At 35.7% G+C, this 18462-nt stretch overlaps 1 protein-coding gene and 1 long non-coding RNA gene across 2 annotated transcripts in view; one reads left to right on the forward strand and one right to left on the reverse strand.

The window, feature by feature from the left end:
- NEGR1 (neuronal growth regulator 1) overlaps positions 1–18462 on the reverse strand; it is an 859960-nt gene that overhangs the window by 148165 nt on the left and 693333 nt on the right. The gene's annotated exons all lie outside the window — the stretch shown is intronic.
- LOC131809143 (uncharacterized) lies at positions 9003–17143 on the forward strand. The gene is made up of 3 exons (XR_009345068.1): positions 9003–9047; positions 16164–16310; positions 16968–17143. It is a non-coding gene; the product is annotated as an uncharacterized LOC131809143 (long non-coding RNA).

Below are 18462 nucleotides of genomic sequence, written 5' to 3' on the forward strand. Positions count from 1 at the left end.
GACCCCAGGGAGAAAACCTGGGAGAACAGAAACAGGGCTGGGCTGAGTCCCCCAAGGAACTCAGGTCATCTGGATATTCCAGAGGAGCAAATTCAGAGAACAAGTAATTTGTTCATTATCAGTCAGTTAAATACTTACTGAAGTTACTATGTGATGAGTCCAGTGCTGGGAATTGGTTTTCCACTGGTAAATAAAAGAACATATAAGCGGGGATGTGAATAAACACCCTAAAATAAAAGGGTAAGAATCTATTTATCTGTGTACTTATCTATATATGTGTCTGTATATGTAGTATGTAAAATAAAATTATAAGAATTATATGTATCTCATATGTGTATATGTATATATATGTGAGTATATGTAAGTATATGTATATATATATTTCTTCAGGGTAAGAATCCTTTGTTATCTGTTGTTAAAAGCAATGTATGCATTTTAAAATTTTAGATTAATAAATCATTTCTCATAAGAAAGTCACTAAGAAAGAAAAATTAATAACATTAATAACCTGGTGGTGGAAGGAAGGGTTGAGAGCAAGAAAAGAAGGGGGAAAGAATGCAAGCCAGCATGGTTTTAAGCTTGGAAGAGAGACAACAAAACAAGAGAAAACAAAACAAAACAAAACAACCTATATTTGAGCACTTAACACAAGGTTTAGTTCATTTTGGAGAGAAATAAAGAGATTGATCTTTATTGCTGTTGGAATAATTTGATGACTCTTCTGAATCCTTAAAAAAATTTTCAGCAATGATCTAAATTATTGTTTTAAGGTTTTTGAAGTCACATTTACTTATTTATAAGATATATTGTAAGATAACCCAGTTTTATTGTGGTTACACATGGCTCTTGCCCTCACTAAGCACAGAGTTGAGATAATAAATATCTGATGCTTGGATTTTATTTGGGTTACTTTGAGAGAAACCTGCAGTGTGTCTCCTTGACAAAAGGAGATGGGAAGCACCATTAGATATGAGGTCATTGAGGATTTCTCTTCCCAGCTGTGCTATAAACTGGTGACTTGAGTCATGTTTCAGGTGACCCTTGGAACAGTTCAAACATGCACGTGGTTCACACCTTCTCCATTCTTGCTTAAACACTATTTCTTCTCTGGTGGTTCTGGTCATACTGTAACAGATACTACTGAACTTTGTAAAACAGAGTAAAACTCCCACTATTTCTGTGACTTTGGCTTACTGACTTAATCTCTTGGTGTTTCGGTCTCCTACAAAATCAGAAAAAACCCACAAAACTTCCTATGCAAAAACAATTTTGAGGACCAGATAAAGCATTTTAAATACTTAGTGTAATTTAGACAATGTTATCTGTTGATTCTCATAATCTATTGATACACATAGGAGTTTTCTAAGGGAAGCCCATGTTTTAAAGGGAGAGAACAGCTTAGTCATTTTTAAAACAAGAAACTGTTTCTAGTTTGATCTTATAGGCTTGGGTTTTTTCATACATGGTATTTTCTTTGACAAGTGGTACACAGTTACATTTGTACCCCGATACCACAGACACTCTCACAGAACTTTGGAGGTCTTGAATATATCTTTTCCCCCACTAGCTCTGGTACATTAACTTGAGTAATATACTGTATCTGTATGACTTTACAAGTAATAGAATCACCTACACTTATAAACTGGAGGGTGACATATTACCACTACCCAGTAGTTAAATGTATCTTTCAGCTAAAAGATACCATATGAAATCTTTGTATTATAAATACTTTCCTTACTTGTAAATGCATACTTCTAGTGGTCAAATTATTTTATGCTGCACAGTAAAACTTTTCCTTAATGGTACTTATAAAACTTGTTTATACTGGGTGCTTTATTATTATTATTATTATTATTATCACTTTTTAAAGGAAAGTGTTCTGAAATATTACTGTATGACTCTAGTCACCTTTCTCTTTAACACATGAAGGCATGACGATTAAATTTTATAGAACAAATCACCATAGTCCCCAGAGGAAAACTGGCTAAAATGTTTATAAGTTTAAATGAAATTGAAGGGCTAGAGAGTTAATAAAGCATTTAGTTTGTAGCTGATAGCTAAGTTCAGAGCTTTTGTAATTGTGTGATGCTGTTTTGTTGTGCTTGTCTGGCTTCTGCATATTTTCTCTACATTCATGGAAAAAGCCAGTTTTAGTGATGTCTATCTGTGATTCTAAGTATGTCAGCTAATGGCCAAATTAAACTGATCGTCGGTCAAGAAGTGAAAGGAGTTTTCATTTTGAGCCTTGAATTAAACAAACAAATACATTAATGAGTGAAGAGCTCATATATATGTGAACATTCATATTAGAAATTGGGACACATTTTAGCCAAGAATAGCATTTTATTATTACTTCCTTCTTAGTCATGAATATATTTTGGGACAGACTTATCTAAAGTTTTCTGAAAGTCAAGACAGAGGAGTCACCATGGGTTTAGTTGCCTTACAAAGCATAGTTAGGAAAGATGCCATTACATTATTTAATCAATACAATATTACTCTCATAATTCCCTGAAGCACAAATATATCTATTGTTAATCATAGTCTGAGTCAGCATTATGAATTTACCATTTTTAAAAATAAATAGTAGTTTTCTGTATGATTGACCAAATTGATTTTGCCAAGATCCAGGTCAAGCAAAATAATTGGCTGAAGCATATAAAACTAATAGCAACAACAACAACAAAACAAAACAACAAAAAAAGATTTTTAAAATCTGAAATGTGAGATGATTATACATAAAGCTGATATCTTCAAAGTATACTTTTTGGAGCATGTATTTGTCAAAAGTCAAGGGTGTGAAACTGGCACAAACTAATATGACTTGCCTACAACCCAGCTATAATATTCATATAACCTCCAGTATGAGCCTGGATTGGGGCAGGGGTGACAGACAATTTTCTGGACTGTAAATTCATGCCATGCTTAGACCATACATTGAAGGTTGGATTTCTCAACAATAACTCTGGGCCTCAGCCCTTGTCTCCTATATTAGAATGCTGATGATTTCTGGGTTTAAAATAAGCTTTATTTAGCTCTGTAGCAAGTTGTTCATTAGAGTTTAAAATGCTAACAAACCATCTAAGCATTTGTGACCTCTCTGATCTCCATTCCTTATTCTTAATCACAACTACTGAAAATGCCCATTAGTCTTGCGACATACAGCAAGTCTAAACAAAGGCAGAAAGCAGGATGTTGATGTTCTGGGAAATTCTAATTGTTCCTAGGGAAAAGGACAAGTAAACAACTGAAAAGCAAGGCTCTGTTTGGACCAAGACCATTTCATTATCATTGCTGTTTCAAATGGTTTTTTTGTTTGAGGTGAGCATAAGCTCATAATCCATACTTTTTTTTCCCCAGTATTCTGAACAGGAGATAATACAACCAATAACAGTAACCTGCACATTAACTCCTCTCTCGCTATTGAGAAAAGCAAAGCATCTGTTGCTGCTAATTGACAAGTATTTTATACCACTGTTTCAAACTCTTGCTTAAACATTGATTTCCAACACTGGTTCTAGACATGTACATTTGAGGTCTACAGGCTTTAAATATCAAACTTACGAGTATATGTTCATTTAAATACATCTCTCTGTGTTCAACTTTATTTTTGCAAATGTCTAAGTGTATTAACCTCCTCGAGGTTGGAGTCATCGCTATGGAAACAACACTACTTAATAAATGTCTGACTGCACATATCATTGTGCTAGACACTAATAAATGGATAGACATGGCACCTAGGCTTTTGGTTTGTTACATCCCCAAAGGGACCTCTAGAGGAGTAATCAATGAACACTTGAAAAAGAATGGCCATTTAGATTGGTTTGCTAATATCATCTTAAAAGCAATTTTCAGTTCCTGAGGTGACTGGCAAAGAAAGTGCCCCTGGAGGAGCCTAAGGCTGAAGGAAAGCTCCTGAGGCTGAACTCTTACAGCAGATAAGAGTTTTGTGGAGAATTCTCATTTGCTGGAGGCCTCCCCCCTCACATATGAAGTCGCATGGTAACACTGCTTCGGGTTTAGGAATATTATGGGTTTGTTTAATATGGGTATGGATTATGCTGTGTTAAGAATAGAAATCGTTTGTGACTGAAATTAGGAAGTCTGCTGAACTAGACTGATGTATAAGAAATAAAATATGAGTTTGCCTTTGCATGCTACCCAAGAGGACTGTAAAGAGTGTTCTGTCTAGAAACAAACAACTGTCTGTATTAAAGTGAGACCCAAACTGATCATGATTACAGGAACAGAAAGAACTGCTGCAGGAAGAGAAAGAGCTCGGACTCTGGGATATTCATACTCCACATCTTCCTGATAGCAATTTGAAAGGTGAAAAGATTTGGCTGAGGGCTCTGTGGCTATCTGTTCATCAGCCAATGACATCCCAAAGCTGTGAGATGTATTGTGTAAACCAGCAAGCTTGCCAAACTGATCTGCTTTTATCCACCTCTGTGTTTCTGCCCTTTACCTCTGTCTCTCCTGAGTAAAGGTGCAAGAGGTACAGAGAAGAGTGTAAAATACCCACTTAGGGACCTGAACTTCCTTTTTACTCTTCCTTTCTTCCTGACCAATCTCTGGGAGAGAGAGAGAGAGAGAGAGATTGATTTATAAATATAAATATAAATATATAATATATAAAAATAAATATATATTTATATTTATATTTTAATATATTATATATTTATATATTCATATATTATATATATGAATATAAAGCTATAAAATAAAAAATCAAAGGAACCTAGTTTCTTGGAATTTGCTAAACTAAGTATATTTATTCAATCCCCACTCCATTTCATGAGTCAGGAAAATGAATTTCACAGACATGATGTGACTTGTTCAAAGTCACAGATCAAGGAAATGGCTAAACTGGAAGAAGCAACCTCTTCTGAGTCCCCAGACAGATTTCTGATTTAGATGTGAACAGCCGATAATGTTGGGGCATCAGTGGACCCAACTAAAACACACCTATATGTTCTAGCCTTCCTTGCGTCTGTGGTTATGATACACATTTCAGGCAATGTGGTAAAGGTAGAAGTCACTGGGTGAAGTTTCTGGGAAATTCCTCAAAAGATAGCCAATTTAGCCATCCTATACCTCTCCCTTCTTCTTGCTTGGAATGTGGTTGTAATGTTTGAGTGCTATCTGCCCTCCTATGCAAAAGAGACAAGAACCTGCAAAGGGAAATTGAAAGGACAGACTATTTGGTTCCCATTAGCAATGTGGTGCCAACATTGTGGACCAATTTACCTATCTCTAGACTTTTAGTTATACAAGGAAAGCAAAACAATTAATTTGTTGAAGACTGTTTATCAGACATCTTTAAGTGTTATGAAACTTAATCCCTAACTAATAAACATAAGCCTATAAACTTAGGTCTTCTCATACAAGAATGTGCTAATTAAAGTCTCTGAGTCTAGTGCATAATATTAGGAATTCATGTTATTTTAAATTAGAACTCTGAACACAATTGTACAAATTATGCCTAACATATTGGGCATGTATACTTAATTCTATCCCTGAGGCAGTGACTGTAGGGAGAATTAGGTGATGTGGGCTCTACCACTAACTTTCAGGTAAATATGCTAGGCTAGTTACTGGGCCTCACTTTTCCCCACAAAATACTATGGGTTAGATAATATGAACTTTTTAAGACTCTTATACCCTTTAGACCTAAGATTCAGCAACTAGATCTTTTCTCTTTCCTTTATCTCAAGCAATCAGTAATTCCTCTTTCAGTATATTATGGGTTAACCAGAATTTTGTCAGAGAAACAAATTTGGGAATTTGTTTTTTTTTGCCTTGGGAATTCATATATACTCTTTCATCTGAAATCTTCTAACTTCTCCTTTTAGCCTGGCTAACATCCACTCATTCTTTAAGTCTCAGACTCAATATCAGTTTCTTCAGAAAGTCATGATTTACCCTTGTATAGTATATTTGTCTGATAACATGCTGATATCTACCACATATTATACTTTTCTGGAAGACTGGGGTTATGTCTGCTTATTACCATTGTATTCCAGCAACTGATGTTGCTGAACATTGCACTGAGTCGATATTCAGCAATGAAAAGAAGAATGAATGCATGAAGAAATATTGTTTCTATAGGGAAAATATATTTCAGTTTTCAAATAATTGGCTAATAAAGCAATACGTTTCCACAGAACATGGTTTATTTGTGTGTGGAGTCAGTATGGCTATAAATTTTATGTAGATATATCTATAAGATTGAAGCCTTTTCATAATATTAGGTTTTAGATATATTTGTTAAGTATATATAGGCTCTGACTGCATTACTCATAGAAATTAATAGGAATACTGAATAATATTTAATGTGGTTTAACATTAGTAGGATAATTCATACATGGGATCTTCAATGGGAACTTTCCTAAAATTATTTCAACGAAAGGGAAAAGTTCATTTAAGAATTTTTATTTGGGAATATTTTTCTTATTTTTACAGGATATCAAATAATCAGTTGAAGAAATAAGCAATGAGATAATTGGCCGGACTTTGAATGAATTGCCTTTTGGATGGGCTATGCCCCAATCTCACTTGCAGAACTGAAAATGAAGGAAATCAGCTTGCCTCTGAGAGTTAAATTATGAAAGCAACAGATCAGAACAGATATATGCAAAATTACCTTTTAAGACAAAAGAAATTATATGGCAAAGAGAACTTGACAGAAACCTGATTGAATATATTAACACATCTAAACAAAGAATATGTTACTCCTAAGGGGACAGAAGTAGAAATCCAGGATTTGGTCAGCTGCAGGCACAGCAAAGTCAGGGGCAAATCAGGATTGGAGGGGGTAGTTTAGAGATGGATGTGGTGTATGTACTACTCAGAGAAAAAGGAGCCAGAATCACTGAACTTTAGGCATATTTTCCTTAGTGCTAAAATTGCCATTTTTTGGTGAGATGAATGAAGGGATGTTGATTTTACACTAATGCCATTTACTGTTTGATTTATTTTTCTCCCCTTGTCAGATCCCATGATCATGAAGCAATCTGCTGATTGTGATTTGGTGTCTGATGCAGGTCTGGCTACAGGGAAAGAATGGCTGATCCTACAGACTTCAAGTATTTTCTGTCCTCAGTGATTTCTTAGGAAGAATAAATAAAATGACTTCTGATATGATGTGGCTTTTCCTGTTGCTTCACTTTCGGAACAGAATGAGCTGATCATGCCAATATAAACATTATAATCCAAATCAATTTCTTATGATACGTTAATAAATAATTATTCGAGGGTCTACTCAGAATATATGCTGTAGTCTCATATAGTTTTGAGTCAATGTCAGTCTCTCACGGTTGTTAAGTCTTAGGCAGTGGACTAGAAAGACTGTGCCTTTGAGGTAGATGTCCAGAATCTAGTATATGGTGACCTTTAAGCCATCTCAGACCCAACCAGACCTCCCCTAGAGCCTTGCTATTAATGAAGAGTGATCCTTGGTCTCATACCATTAGTATCCCTGGTTATTTGAAGAATTCAGAAGTTTAGCCTCTGAGCCAGATCACTGAATCAGTCTGCATTTTGCCAAGGTTCTCAGTAGTATATTTCGGTGTATAATATAATTTGAGAAGGGCTGCTTTAGGGGACACATCCACAATTTTTATCTCTCTATCTCTAAAGGCTATTGGGAGACATTCCTTCATGGGTATTTCACACTACTACATGTTTTGTTGGGAACACTAACAATGTAAGGCCTTGGCAAAGAATAAAGAGTAAATGCTCTTTATTACTTCTCCTCTCTGGGATGATTTCTTCATGTATAAAGTAAGGGGAGCAGGGAAAGGGACGAAGGAGCTGATGAGAGTTTATAGGTGGCTAGTTCCTTGAGGGCAAGGTCCATGTCAGAAGAATTCTTTCTTATTGTTCTCCCCCTCTAAGAATCAGCACATTTCTTTGAATTTTGGTGATATCAATAAATGCATGCTCTATTTTAGCCATAGGAACTTGAAAATCTCTTAGAAAATAACAAGTTATTTTAGTACCCACTCTAATTCCACATTAAAGGATGTGCATGTGAAGATAATTAATTTTTCATTGAACCCAAGATATACAAATTGCTTTCATTATCTCTGGTTGAGTGTAATCTTGATACATCTTGATAAATTTCAGGTCCCTACTCACTTGGTATTCTAGCATCTTCAGAAAAACAACTATTTGTTCAATATTTAATATGAAATTCTTCTGACACTGAATCAGCAAATATGATTTTCAAAGAAGAAAGAACAATAGGAGAATTCAAGGGGTTAATGTGTGTTACCTGCATTTGTCACTTTCGGAGTCATGAATTCAATTTAGTGCTAGCTGGTCTACAGAGATGGGAAGGAATACTAAAGGAGAAGCTGCCTACACCCTACAATCTAAACTGATGGAGAATCTAGTAACTTACATCTTGCAGCACTGAAAAAGCTAATTGCTTCTGTCTCCAATGAAAGCACGAAAAAAGTAGCTACACACAGCATCAACCTCAACATGAAACAAGGTGGTCATGTAAAGGCTATGAGCTTTAGGGCACAGACAAAACTAAGAGTATTGTCCTTATTACCAGGCCTACCAAGCTGTGTCTGACTGAGAGAGAACAAAGAGGACAGTAGGAAAAGACTGAAGCCACCCGTATTCAAAATTTGTTCTACCCAAAATTTTGCTAAGATTCCTAACAAACTAAATTAACTAGACTGGAAGCCAACTAAGTTTTTAAGAAAATCATTTTGTCAAAGTAAACCACCCACCTGGTCTACTAGTGTAGTTGTTAACTCTTAGGAGAATTCGGTGTCCTCAATCTTCCTCAGTACAAGGTGGGCCACACAGGCTGTTCAGTCCCCACTGCTTTCCTCAGATAGAGGCAAGGAGTCTAGTGTCCAAGTGTTTCCAAGAGGAAAAGGACAAGGGTCACAGAGGACAATGGACTTGGGGTTCTTTCCAGAGTACAGAATGAGTAGGTGCCTAGTGTTCTACCTAAGGAACATATAAGGGAATCTTGATTCTTCAGACTGGTAGGAGCTGATCATTGCTGTGGATAAGTGGCTGCTGTGGGTTTCCCTTTTTCTCCTTTTTATAATGGAAGTGCTATTACAGTGTTTTGGATGGTAGTTTACCATAGTATATTCAGCCTATATGTGGCGGAAAATGTTTGTTTGAATCCCAAGTTTAGCTGACTAACATGAATTAATGTGATGCGTCACATTCAGGCTCACAGGAAGACTGCATCATCTAGAGATCCTGCATACCAGGCCCAGATCTGATAGAGCACGATGATCTTCTACCTTTGATAGGAATGGTGGAAGAAGGAGGGCATGCTTGGATGTTTGAGTCATAAACAAACTGTAGTAAAGACTACTTACTAGTTGCCCCTCAATATCCATTGTATCCTTTTCCTATCACAAGAAAAGTACAGTTTGGGCAGAGAATTCAGTTGTCACTAACAAAGAATATTATACTAAGTGAAAAAAGCCAGACGGTGGGGGGAGGGGAGGTATGATCTCACATGTGGAATTTTAAAAAGTCAAATATATAGAAGCAAAGAGTAGAGCAGTAGTTACCAGGGGCAGGGAGGTGGGGGATACGGGGGGGAGTTGTTGATCAAAGAATAGAAAGTTACAATTATGTAGGAAGAATGTCTAGAGGTCTAATATATAGCATGATGACTGACCTTAATAATAATATGTTAAATATGGGTGCCTGAGTGGCTCAGTGGGTTAAGCCTCTGCCTTCGGCTCAGGTCATGATCTCAGGGTCCTGGGATTGAGCCCTGCATCGGGCTCTCTGCTCAGTGGGGAGCCTGCTTCCCCCACCACTGCCTGCCTCTCTGCCTGCTTGTGATCTCTCTGTCAAATAAAAAAAATAAAATCTTTAAATAATAATAATAATAATATGTTAAATACTGGAAATTTGCTATGAGAGTAGAGTAGATATCGGGGGCTCTCATCACACACACAAAAGTGGTAACTACATGGTAATAAGATATGGTAATTACCTTGACTGTAGTAATTATTTAATTTTATATATATATATATATTTATATATAGAGAGAGAGTAAAATATGTATATACACATACACAAAGATCAAATCATCATGTTATCATGTCATCATCATGCACCTTAAATATACAGGTTTTAATTTAAAACAATTAAAACACAGTTTTACATGAAAAAAAGATTGGAGAAGTATTTATAAAAGAAAGAAGTAAGATCTCCACCTCTCTGTTCTTCTTCCTACAGCCTCAAGTACCAGTATTAAGCTCTGAACTAGATGGGATACTTGGGGCCATAATGTAACTAGGGAATGGATGGTACAGAGTGGAAAAAAAATCATACAAAGAGGCCATGTCCTTAATATCACAATGCCATTTTAGCCCTGGACTATCTATTGTAGACTTTCATGTGAGAGAGAAATAAAATATTTTGTTTAAGTCTCTTTGGGGTTTTGTCACTTGCAACTGTTCCTAATCCTAACACAGATGCTTTAGAAAACTCACCTAGAAAGTATTTACACATTTCAAAATTTTGTGGTCAAGTCTCACAGGAGTTGAATATTAATGAATAAGCATTGATAAATTATTTTTGGAATACAGCCCTTCTGTTAGAAGGCCTCTCAGCACTTTGGTTCAACAGAATTTTAATGGTAAAGTAGAATATAGATAAAATAATTTCCTTTTGTTTCTAGACCTTTGTTTTAGACATTTTCAAAGGTCAGATTACATAACAAATGTTAGAATTTTATAGCTTTAAAGGTTCACCTACGAAGAAGTCTACAACATGGCGGCCACCACCAATAAGCTATCAACGATGTTGGGACAACCACACTCCTATGAAATGACAAGTAGAAACAAGTACTTAAATGACTACATATCTGACAGTCTTTTAGAATGGATAGGTTATAAATGGTACACATAATGACAATCCTGAAGAACTAACTTCAATGTTAGGTGATTTTTAATTTAGCTTTACACACAGAGTCACACACACACTCACATGCATACTTGAAAGAATCATTTCCAATCACTACAGTAGAGTCCAGCTTTCTTCTGCTTCCCATCTATTGGCACCATTTCCAGTCTGAAATTGTCCTCTGTGTAAGCATGTCACTTTGCAGCACTTTCTTCCATAAACCACGACAATAACTACAGCAACAGAACTGTTACAAGTTAGGCCTATCTCACATTGAATTCGACAACTGTAAATCACAAAGGATAATAATGTTGTCTTTTTATTTGAAGATAATGATTCTGAATCCCCATCAGCAGAATATTGGCTTGGAGTTATTTTTTTCCAGTACCTTGATACTCCTTGTTTCTGAACTCCCGAAGCCATAATTATCTTATCTAGATAGAGCACTGCATTACATTTTGCCTTTCCTCATTCTCTAACTGAACCTAGATACTAAGTCTGATCTCATACCAGCTATAACAGAAGCTGCTATACTTATCTCCTCATACTTCCCTTTCCTCTCATCTTTACCCTCCAGCCATTAGTAGAGTGTGGTGGATACCGGCATTTATGTTGACTTGGGGGGAGAGGGGCTGGATTTGTGCTAAGCCATCTCAGCTCTCTCACCCAACTGAAAGATGGGACTGGAGATATTGGTTATTAAAAACTAAAGCAAAACAAAACAAAACACATAGAAAAACAAAGTTGATTTTTCTAGAGAGCTTAATGCTTCCTTGGTCTGGGACTGGAGAAAGTAGATACTATGCTGGATATTTCACCGCATATAATAGGCTGTAACTAAATTGGTAAAACTATCTTTATGGGCTATTTTCCAGGACATGGAAATAATGTTTAATGTTTACTATCAACTGTTATTGTGACCTTACTAATCAGGTGATCTTCTAATCAGGGGATAATGTGTTGTAAGTCTCTATAGAAAAGTTCCTCAGGGGTTCATTCAGGGGCAAGAGTATTTAACTTTATTACAGTAGTCAGAGATGAAAGATTTTGTTCCAAAATTTTTTTTAGAGAGCTTCTCGCAACATACTATGTAATTTGAAGGAAAAAAAGATTAGGCCAAACAATTATAGTATGTATTAGTGAATAGATTAACAATGTCCTAGAAAAAACCTGGGGAAGAATAGATTAGAAAAAAGTTAAACATTTCACTAAATAGTTCAGTACTAATTATTTTACTACTTGATCAGAATAATAGGTCAAGAGAAGGAAGTAACTACTCATTTAAATGAAAGTTGGCACAAGTATATAAGCTTTTCTAGAAATATATGGGGAAGTGATTAATAAGTATATGTGTCTGAGGACTGCCAAACATGACAAAGAACTTAAGGCTCAGGCCTAAAGTAGTCTTTAACTTAGTAACTGGGGTTGTTTCACATGTATGGTGAACAGTCTTTAGAACCAAAGTATCATAATATTTCCGTAGTAAGTATCTGGTGTTTCTGCCACATTTTCAAAGCTATCATGGTATATGAAAAATGTTTTTGGCTGATGACATTTGTAAACACATTAAAAGATGGTAGCAGATGCTTACGAGGCTATTCACAAGCTGGTACCTGCCTTTCTTTCCTTCCTTGTATCTGTTTGCGTTTCCCTTCATTGTTTTCTGTGCTCCAGCCATAAGAAATTTCTTTCATTCATTCATATTTGTAATTCTGTCTCTCATCTCTAAGAACTTACCATTTTTTGTGGTAACTGCTTCTGTCTCCAGCCTTCCCATCAAAAAGAGCAGTCTTTAAGAGGTTAAGAATAAAGTCTTATCAGCTCACCTTTGTATTCCCAACATAGCATGGGACTAGGCATTTAGATAGTCAATAAATTGAATACGCAAAAAGAGATTGAAGTTTTAAAATTATAACATATTACTGGTTAATTTCATGACCCACAGTATGCCGCCTACCAATTATAATTTTCTTGCTTTAAGCAGGTAGAAGAATAAGGAAACAAAACACTTTAAGGTATTTTGTAGGGGGGGTAAGAGGAAACAGATTCCAGCTACTTCAAAGCATCTCAAAATAAGTATTCCTCTTCCCCTGACTCCGGCCAGGTTCTAGGAGAGACAGTACTGAATCTGGAATCTGTTGTGATGTTAATATGACACATTGAAAATTTTTTATGACCAGGTAATGTATTTTTCTCTTTGGCTTCATAGGATTAAAACATTACATGATAAGCATACCCTGAGGCTTTACAACTTTGGTTTAAAATGTTGCTTAAGAACTAGTGTAAAGCAGGAATGAGGCATAGTAATAAAGTCAGTTGTAAGAGGGAAAATTTTGTGCTGCAGCAAATGTAAACAAGAAATGGAGATGTGGGCACTTTGGTATGCATGAGCTTATCACAAAGAAAGAAAAAAGTCACAACTTTTTATCTGGGGGTCTTATACTGATTTGGAGACACTCTATCAAATTATCCCTATCTCACAGTAAAGTTAGACAAAAATTAACATATCAGGAAACAACAACTGCTGGCAAGGATGTGGAGAAACAGGAACCCTCTTACAATGTTGGGAATGCAAGCTGGTACAGCCACTCTGGAAAACAGTAGGGAGTTTCCTCTGGATATCAAAAACAGAGCTACCCTACAACCTAGCAATTGCACTACTAGGCATTTACCTCAAAAATACAATGTAGTGAAAAGAAGGACCACCTATACCCCAGTGTTCATAGCAGCAATGTCCACAATTGCTGGAAGGAGCCAAGATGCCCTTCAACAGATGAACGGATAAAGAAGATATGGCCCATATATACAATGGAATATCATTCCGCCATCAGAAATGATGAATACCCACCATCTGCATGGACATGAATGGAACTAGAGGGGATTATGCTGAGTGAAGTAAGTCAAGCAGAGAAAGACAAGTATCTTATAGTTTCATTCCTATGTGGAACAGAAGCAAAGCACAGAGGACCATAGGGGAAGGGAAGGAAATCTGAACGGGGAGAAGTCAGAGAGGGAGACAAACCATGAGAGACTATGGACCCCGGGAAACAAACTGAGGGTTTCAGAGGGGAGAGTAGTGGGGAGATGGGGTAACATGGTGTTGGGTATTAAGGAGGGCACATGCTGTGATGAGCACTGGTGTTATATGCAACTAATGAATCATTGAACACTACATTAAAAACTAACGATGTACCATACAGTGGCTAACAACATAATTAAAAAAAAAAAAGGAAATTAGGGGTATAATGGGGGGGGGACTGGAGTTATGTAAGAGGTAAAGGAAAGACAACATAATGGATGAATCCCTACCATGCACCAAGTATATATAAACATATGTCTTGTTTAATATATAAGATCATTTGACCTCCATATGAACAAATATGATTAACTCCATTTAACATGAACTGCAGCCATAGTTGGCTATAGATACATGATTTTGACAAAAATCAATGAAAGAATTCTTTCAGAGGAAATTGGCTGTATGGAATTTACTATAAAGTGCATAGCACATTTTATTAGAATCTTACAGTTTGTATTTGGGGAAGCCACGTTTTCCTTTATATTCCCTCAGGTAACTAGAGGCATGTTGAAACTGGCTTGTGTCAGGTCATGAGAGCCAACTGTTGAACCGGAAGGAATGTGAGCACTTTGCTAAACATTGCTTTTGTTTAAAATTAAGTTATATAAGCTTACAATTAAATAAATTATATTAGAAACATGCCATAACTACCCAAAACTCATTATTTCAAACTAATTTTATGATACTTTTACTATTATCTATGGTCTTCAGGTTTTTTACATTATGTCTGTATTGTGCAAATATATCATGGTGTGATACTGTACGTATTTTGCCAACTCTGCATTCAGAGACATCACATGGTAGCTTGAAGTCTGTATAATGAGGATATATGCACCATGGAAATGGGCAAATACTCCAAATTAAGGGTTGATTTTTTTGTTGTTGTTGCTGTTGATGGTTACACTTAAGAAAATAACAATGATAAAAATCAATGGAAATTAAACCTAAAAGTATATTGTATGTAGGCCTTACATAAGTAGAACAAAAAATAGAATTGTCTCTCAGGATGTAAAAACGTTATTTGTGGTACCTGAGTGGCTCAACGGGTTAAGCCTCTGCCTTAGCTCAGGTCATGATCTTGGGGTCCTGGGATGGAGCCCCATGTCAGAGTCTCTGCTCAGCAGGGAGCCTGCTTCCCCCCATTTCTCTGCCTGCCTCTCTGACTACTTGTGATCTATCTCTCTGTATCAAATAAATAAATAAAATCTTTTTAAAAAATGTTATTTCTTTCAGCAAAGAGGTTACTTTTGTCTTACTCATTATCATAAATAAAAATAGCAACAGGCATTCATATCAGAATAATACTCATAGTTGGGATACAACTCCACTTGTCAAATCATGACTGAACTGCAGCCATAGTTGGCTATAGATACATGATTTGGGCAAAAATCAATGAAAGGATTCTTTCAGAGGAAATTGGCTGTATGGAATTTACTATAAAGTGCATAGCACATTTTATTATTATTTGTAAATTTTGTGATACATAGTCTTTGTTTCAGTTACATTTCTACCAATGCACCACTGAATATATAACAGCAAAGCCATAAAATTTTTATTAAGTAAGACTGAATAGAAATATGAGGAAGTTTTTGCAAGGTATAAAATTCAATCTATGTTATAATTATAAATATGTAAAATAAATACATAAAGATAAGAAGGTTTATGTGAAAATAAAAGGAGCTTTGTGAGGAGGATAGATGATATACAATTAATTTACAGTACAAGGGGGTAAATATGAAAAATAAAAATGCATAACAAAAGCCTGCTATGTCTTAGAAGAGTACTTATAATTTTTTATGCTAATCTTATAAAATACTTTGGAAAGGAAGGGTAGATATGGTGTCATAGAATACAATTCTATGGATACCTATAGAAGGTTCTTCTCTTACATCACAGTAAACATGTTTTGCTTTTTTATGTTTTAATATAATTTTTTATTTTTTATTAACATATAATGTATTATTAGCCCCAGGGGTACAGGTCTGTGAATTATCAGGTTTACACACTTCACAGCACTCACCATAGCACATACCTTCCCCAATGTCTTGCTTTTTTTTTTTAACTGCTGCATCTAGAACTATAAAATACAATGTGTATATTGCTTTTCCCTTTATCTAATAGTAGAATATTATACTGACTTATTTTTTCATCATTAATTTTCATTTTCTCTAAATTTTAGTACACATATCTTAGGATTTCAACTCATCCTTCCAGTCAGAAGAAATTCTCTGAGAGAAGCAGTTTTCTAACATCAAAATCAACATTAAAAAAAAAAAAAAAAGATTCTTTGGGCAGCCAAATCCATGACCGAGACTATTTTTAAAAGGTAAGCCTGCTTTTTCCCAGGAATGTATGAGAAAATTTTCCTGCAAATTTCAGGCACAACCAGGTTGCTTCTCAAATTGGCCATTTGCACTCCGGGGCTAGAACTCAGAGTGCACAGAATTGCTGAGTAATTCAATTGTGGGCAGAATCGATGCCAGTGCGAACACTGCCCTGGTCAGAGGTTGGCCCTTAGGCTGCAACTTAAATCAATTTTGGGTAAGCTAAGTTTGATTACATTTTCGGTGATGAAGCTTTCAAAAGCAATTTTTGAGCTGCCTATTCTCAGGGCTCTTCAGTTCTGTCCCGAATCTCTATTCCTGGTTAGAGAAGCATCTATTTATCTGTTTTGGTGATGATTAAATCCCAGAGTTGAGAAAAAATGAGAGAAAGAGAAAGAAAAAAAGAAAGAAAGAAAAAAGAAAAAAGGGCATGATCCAGAAAGCATGTGAATCTATAACTAATATGTAACAATGTCTTTTATCTTTTAAAAATATAGAAGAAAAAGGAGGAGGAGGAGGAGAAGGAGGTAAAGGGAAGGAGAATGGGAGGAAAGGATCAGGGAATATGCTAACAAAGGAAAAAAGTAAATAGAAGAAGATGATGATGATGATGTGCGGCAGTCTAAGAATATTTTGGCATGTGAGACCCATTCTTTCAGGTGCTGCCGGCAAGAGAGATGTTCAAGATTATACAGGTGATTCTGGAGTATGAAGCAAAATGGGTGTAAGCAAGGATGTCAAATATGGACTCCAACAGCCATATGCCAGCTTGAGAGAAATAATAAACACTTTCCATTTATCTTTTTCCAGCAGAGTCAAGACTGCAGAGTTGTGCATTCAGAGCTTATGTGAGTCTTCCTAAAAGTGTGTCTGCCTAGTTAAATAGTTTGATTATAGATATTATCTACATTTGGATAAGCGTATTATCATTATAAGATAAACTATAGTGCTCCAAAGAAATTATTATCTTTTGAGAATATATGAATTCTCCTACAGGTACGACCATGAATTCTTAAAACGTGACTATAATCCTGTCAGTTTTAGAAAAACATGTTGCTAAATCCTGTCTTAGGAAGTATTTTAGAAAACTTGTGACTCCTTTTAAGTGGACTGAGTGGTGACTCTAATGGTTTTTTTCTTTTTTTGACAAGAATTATGATCTGCCTCACTAATTAGGCTGTTCCACATATGCACTAATTGGATTGATTTTTAAAAAATCAAAGAAAGGAAACTGAAGAGCATGCAACTATCTAATACCACATTTTAGAGCTGGGTTACTCGAGTTATTTCTTTACTTTAAAATCACTGAAAGAGAAAGCTGGTTAAAAAAAAAAAAAAAGGATAATCTTGGAAAAAATCTAACTTACTAAAAACCTCTGGCCATGCCATAGGTGAAATAACATTTTCATGCAAGCAAGTCTTGCTTGACTTATTCAAATCTTACTTAAGTATATACTGGGCAGATATCTAATTTGTGTCTCTGGAGAGAAATCACAATTGGATTATATTTATAAAGAAGGAAATCCAGTCTATGCTGAATAGACACATTCAAGAGGACATGCCATTTTGATTTTTTCCCCAGCAGTTTTATGGCTACTAAAACAGAATTTACAGTGCTTTAGATAAAGTGTGGCCCATTGAAATATCATTGCTTTCACAATTAATTCTTCCTCTTTTTTCCTTTGTTTGGAACATCAAAACAGAAAAAAAAATCCAATTTCACTTTACTTTTTCTTTTGGTGATGTGCTCTATTAATTATGTTTCGTATTGCCTGAGGAGAAATGGGGAGTTTAATAATAATGTCACTCGGGACTTCATAATAATCATTTTCTTCACTTTTATCTCTGAATCTTATATGAGAGGTCACACTTACATTTTTCAGAAAAAGAAATCATGGCACCAAAGTGGAAGTCGGGGGAGTGGCTCAGACTGCTACCTTGTCATGTGCTCACACTATTGGATCATGCTTCAAATCCAGTCACTGCTACGGGGAAAATAATGCATGCTGGCTAAGTATTTTCTAAGAGACTTACTTAGAAATCACTGGGCGGGGAATAGCTCACAGAACCTCCAATATGCTTTGTCAGGGAAAAGATTGGGAAAGGCACTACTGAAGGTAGAGACTGGTAATATCTTTTCTTCAAGCTGGAAAT

Source organism: Mustela lutreola, chromosome 10, assembly GCF_030435805.1.
Source record: "Mustela lutreola isolate mMusLut2 chromosome 10, mMusLut2.pri, whole genome shotgun sequence".
NCBI lineage: Eukaryota > Metazoa > Chordata > Mammalia > Carnivora > Mustelidae > Mustela > Mustela lutreola.